Genomic DNA, 6,208 nt, shown 5'->3' with positions numbered 1-6,208 from the left:
ATGACAATAATGTACTACCATAATCTAAACCCAGTCAATAAAACAGAATTTTCTTAAAGCAGACATCAGCGACCCAAAAAAGTCTGCAGCTCCAAACTCTCATGTGAACCTTTCAGTCTCCCCTCCGTTCTCTCTTCTCCTCCTGCTCATGGCAAAGCAAAACAAAGCAAAGCATTCCCCCTTCGCATCCTAACCTTGGTCCCGTCTTTGTCTCAGTGTCAGGTCACATTTCAGTCACACATTCAGTCATTCACTCAAGATATTTGCTGACAGTGGAGACTAATAATCAAATTCTCCACCCTCAGCAACATGAGCTCATTCATTTGTTTTGTTTTGTTTTGTTTTTTGTTTTTGGAAAAGAGTTCTTTATTATCTTACAACCTGATCAGATCCACACAGATGGCCTTCTCCTCAGCCAGTTGTAATCTGGAAAAGGTCATCTTAAATTTGTTCTCCCAAAACTTTTACAGCGCTGTTAATTCAATCTTGCAGGCCTGCTTAGAACAAAAATGAGAAAAAGAGAGCTGATTATTAGCTCATCAAAACACAAAACATAATCACCTGCCACGATTTCCCTAAGTGCACTGTTACAATTATAAAGGCCCATTATAGACATGTCCATGTTTAATAAAACTCCCTCTATTGAAATAAGAAAACAAGCCAAACCTAACTGACAGAATCAACCCATCAATAAAACAACAACCCCAAAAATCTTAATCAGAGAAAACTTTTGCTTACTAATCTAACAATATGTTGGCCTCAGGTTCTTCAGCATCCTGACACTCTGAGGTCAACTGACATAATTTCACCTGCTAAATACACAGAAAATCTTGTTAAAAGCCACACAGTTTTGCACAACATTAACATTAATTCCCATTAAGCCCTTTCTAAAAACATTATAACAATCGATCATCACTAAATTCGAAATTTCTTTTCCAAATCTGGAATACTGCACTTAGTCACAGACCTGACCACTTTATTTAATTATCCTGTATTTTACCATTATATATTTTACCAAGCAATTCTTCTCATTCACAGACATGTTGTCAGGCTCAGGAGGGACTCGGAGGCAGACCGTCACTTAAGTTCGTGATTTATTTACACACACAGACACCAGGTGCGAATATATACGGGTGAGGGGGCACAGGAAGAGGGTCTCCGGGGAACACAGGCACGGGAAGAAGAGGGCTAGGTACAAAATCCACTGAAGCTCAGGTAGCTCGGATTCCGGCTTTAGCTCACCAACGGCGGTCCTCAGGCTGGCGAGAATTCTAGCACAGAGAGGAAAGGCAGGTAAGTAGTGGCACGACAGAAACTCGAAAAACGGCTCAGATAGGTGATGACACTGACGAGTGTTACACAATAATCCAGCGAGGAAGCACTCTCAGCAGCCGCCTTAAGAAGTGGGTGAGATGATTGCTTGCAGGTGTCCGAGCCAGGGGCTGGAGCCGTCACGACTCCGCCCCGGTAGAGCGCAGTGCGCGGGAGGGGAGAGAGAGAGATGCAGCACAACAAAAACACTTGTAGCCATACAGAGTCAGCCGAGAAGGCACAGGGTCATGACACATGTTTCTTTCACAGCCAGAAAGGAAGCTTCAGTTCTTTTTTTTTTTTGTCGCCACACATTCAGCTAATTTTCATACTCTCTCCTCTCATAAGAAGTTGCCTTGACAAGAGAAATGCATATTTAAAACATTACCACATAATTAAATTATTATTTTATTTTCTTTCTAGAGTAATAACTTGTTTTGCTCAATTGGCACAAAAGCACTTCTAATTCACTATTCTAAAACTACTTTACACTTCCAATCACTGGTTTATCCTTTTTCCTTTTCACAAAAATCCCTCTATTTTCATGGAACTCCCTGAGTTATTCCTCAACTTCAAACTTAAGTGTGTTAAATCTCCACCATTTAGCATTTATGTCATGTATTCGCATTCATGAATGTAAGCATGTCTTCATTGCGTGTATGTATTTGTATTCAGATTAATATTGAGTGTAAGCTGGTCTTCATTGCCTTGATGTGTTTTTATAATCAGGTTTAATTCATGCATCTTTGCACTGAGCTGTGGATTCAAACTGTCTCACTTCTGATTCTCTCCAAAAATAATTTCACATGTAACAATTTGTATATGTGTCTTTTCTATTCAATTGTTCAATTCAATAATTGTTAGTTTATTTATTTCTTTATCTCTCTCTCTCTTTTTTTTTTTTTTTTTTTTTTACCTCTCTGTTGTGATGTTCTGGACATTTCTAAACCTCCATGAGTTCAGTCTCAATCTTCAATCCAATTTCCCACATGCTTTCACTGCATCATGTCTCGGTTCACCTCTCACTGATCCTCGTCCCTGTTCTCACAGTTTTCTGTGTGGCCTCGCAGATCAACACAGGCCCAAATCAGCTGTTTCCTCTCTCCATTCCTTCTCTCTTGATCTTTTCAGTCTTTTCTTGGAGGATATCTCCCAGCATGGCAAATATGAAACTCAGTATCCAGTACTGTCCAGTGCTTTTGCACAGTCATCCCACTGTTCAACTTCCCAGCTTGTAATTCAGAGTGCATGTTCCATCAAGTGTTTCCTTACATGCTGCTGCTGGAGTCTTCAGTGTTATAGGTCAGTTGCACTGTCTTTTTGCCTGCTGTTAATTCTTCGAGTACACGGTGTTCTGTCTGTCTTCTGTCTTCATCAGGAGACTGACTGTCCTTTAAGCTTCTTCTCAGGATGAGGACAGAATGAGAGGTGAAGCTGTCAAATCTTTAAGCCAAAGCCTGGCCTGTTTTCGTCCCAATTCTGTTAATCTATCATTTTGTCGCTGTACTCACGTTTTCAAGTTGAGAAGAGTCCACCTGTATTGACACACTAAAACATTTATTTAATATCATTTTCATTACCATTTCTTAACACTACCTAGATTTTTAACACGTCTCTCTCTCTCTGATTGCACACTCCACATATCAGCCAGTTTCCTTTTATGGGCATGCAAGCTTGTTCACTTCCTGCCACACACACACACACACACACACACACACACACACACACACACACACACACACACACACACACACACACACTTCTCTTCAGTAAATTTTCATCTACAACCTAACCGAACTCTTATTTTATATTTACAGTCTATAGACCCTATGTAAGTCTGCTACGTGTTAATATAAAAAGAATGGACCCTCAGTACACACACACATGCACACACTTTTTTTTTTCTTTTTTTGTTTTGCCTGTCCCGTTTGGCTCTTTTGCCATCAGAATTGTTGTCTAAAGGCAAAGAAAGATGCCCAACGGATTTACTTTACCAAATTGACCATCCCAGCCTTGCCATAATGGTCCATTTGATTCACCTTTTATTGTTTATTTTATTTTCACTTACTGAACATGGGACAGACTTGACTGGGGGAAAGAAGGGGAGAAAGAAAGAGGGAAAGAGAAACAGCTGAGAAGAGGGACGGGGGAGAAGGGCAAAAACCAAAAACCAACAGAATGAGCAGAAAAAGAAAAAAAAGAAGAAAAACAGAAAAAAAATGCATATATCAATCACCTGGGTCACCTGCTGAGAAAGAAAAAAGAAAACAAGCAGAACAGAACAAGAGTAATAGAATAAACAGCATCACAATGATATATGGGAATATAACAGTAAATACTAAATATTAAACATTATTGTGCAGCACATAAGATCAACAGAACACAGTGTGCTTTGAGGTAGGAGCCAAAAAGGGTGTAGTGTGTGGGTGTGATCACCCGTGTGTACACCTGTGAGCATGGACGCGCTTGTTTTTTGTTTTTTAAAAGGTTCCTTCATGTAATGATCTGCTAGAGGGTGTGGGGGGGCCACAGCCCCGTCCTCCAGGGCATGAAGCAGGTATGGAGGAGATCAAAACTCCAGACATCCAGAGGCCCCCAGAACACAAGAGACCAAGGAAGACCAACAGAGGGGCAGCCGCGCCACTGTCCCGGAAAGAGCTGAGGAGAGTCCCAGATGAGGGCTCACTCAGCAGCCGCGGAGCAGAAGCCAGGGGGAGTTGCAGTGACGCGCCCGTGAGCTCCGCCGGCAGCCAGCCGTGCCTGAGTGACCGAGCCCCAGGCCGAGAGGGCGGGGGCACCCCACCTCCGAAGTGGCCCGAGCGAGCCCCAGGCTCCAGGCCCCGATAAGCGGCCGCCAAGGAGTGAGCCGGTGTGTACCTGGACGCCCATCCCCGGACACAAAGAACCACCAACGCACCGACGTCTGAGGGAGTCCGCCACCGGCAGGGGAAGTGGTGGTAGGGGGAGATAGGCCTCCATACCTTGGAGGGCCTAAGATGTCCCCAGAGAGGTGGCGCCTGACACCCAACCTGACATATAGACACAGAAATACAGGCACACACATATACAAACATCCATTCCCACCCTCATGCTCTCATATGCACTTACTCCACACTCAACCAACGTGGAGACAGACATAAAGAGACGCTGTACACACGATCACACTCCCCAAGCGTACTCTACAAACCGGGTCTAGGTACCCTTGCCCCTGGAGGGGGGGGGAACTGCACCCAGACCCAGGTGGTGTTACCCTTTTCCCTGCGGTGGGGAGAGGCAGACCGCCCCGACTCCGCAGCAGCAGGGAGGCCCCACACTCCAGACCGCAGTCGGACGGCCAACTCCTCCTCCTAGCCCCCCCGCTCCAGCAGGTCGCAGAGAATGGGGGTGGGAGAAGACTCCAAACCTCCCTCCACCCGCTCATTGTAGTGTTGATGCATGTGTGTTCTAAGGTGCATTTAAAACCCAGGAGGGCATGGAGCTACCTGCCAGAGAGCAGCAGGTAAGCGCATAGCCCCTCCTGCTAGCCCTCAATGTCTACGTGTATTTAACATTGAGAGGTGGGCAACGACGCCAGGGGTGGGGTGTACACCCTGATGGTACTTTGGATTCCGTGTACACATGCACACACTTAAATATACTCAGCTCTTTGCATTTGCAAGCATTCACATCAAAATCTTCAATGTGCTTATCAGAGCTCTTTTGGCACAAATCCTGAGGACAATTAACAGTTTTTCCACACATATCACCATTCTTTCAGCTCAGTTTTGTAGCATCATTCACACAATACTTTCATCAGCATTTTGCACACTTCCCTGAGCTTCCTTAAAAGATAATCGTCTCACACACACACACACACACATACCACACCCTTTTCTCTCAAAACAATGTGCACCTTTAATCATTCATCCAAATAACAATTTTACACTTCATTTATACATTCACACATTTATAAAGACACCGACTGCCAAGATAAATAATTTTCCTTTCCAAATCACAACTTCACATCATCTTCCTTTAGTACTAGTCACCACTGACAATTAACCAAGGTCCCAAGTCTTGGCAGTGTGGTCAACTGAGATACCGGAGCGAAGGGGGAGGTTCTCACCTCTGAACTTGTGTGCACTCCTGGGGGTCACACCGCCGTCCTAGATTAATTTAAATAACTTTAAAAACATTACTGGGGACTCTAACACCCAGTTTACTGATGTCCAGGCCCAGCCTTCTGACCAAAAGGGACTCCTACCCTGAAACCAATGTCCAATTACCTACTCTCTAATCTCTTTTCACTTGGCTGAAAAGATTACACTCAACACATCAACTTTAAACTTCACTTTATCATTAACAACAATAAGCTTTTATCAAATATTCCTAGACTTTACTTTACTTCACTCAAAATTACCATGGACATGTCACCCGAAATCTACTTAACAGATTTTATAATTGACTTTAATTTCGCCACTACTGAGCCAATTTGACGGTGACGATCATCAACTCGGTGAACAGATAATTTAGATTTCATCCAATATGCACAATTTTGCTTTTACTTTGAACAGGCTTGTGCCTACCTTTAAATCTTTTTAGACCGGTCTGTTGTCCGCCTCATATCAGATTGTACCTTAAGCTCCGAATTAGTCCTCTCAGCCGCAAAAGAATCCGGGTCACTGCACCAATTATTAAATTCAGTTCTTTGCATTCTTTTGGTGGCAAAGAAAAACATGGCTCAAAGTGGTCTAACTCAAAAAATGATCTTTAATTTTACATTTCCAAAAAAGGAGACTGAGCACACACAGCTCTGAAGCAGCAGCAGCCTGCCTGATGTACATATATACTTCCTCTAGACGTCACGCACACTTTAAGTTTCGATCCAACACTTAGTTTCACTTTCTTTCTGCACCTC

The sequence above is a fragment of the Maylandia zebra genome, linkage group LG16 (assembly GCF_041146795.1).
Source record: "Maylandia zebra isolate NMK-2024a linkage group LG16, Mzebra_GT3a, whole genome shotgun sequence".
Lineage (NCBI taxonomy): Eukaryota > Metazoa > Chordata > Actinopteri > Cichliformes > Cichlidae > Maylandia > Maylandia zebra.
Note: the sequence above shows the minus strand (reverse complement) of the source record.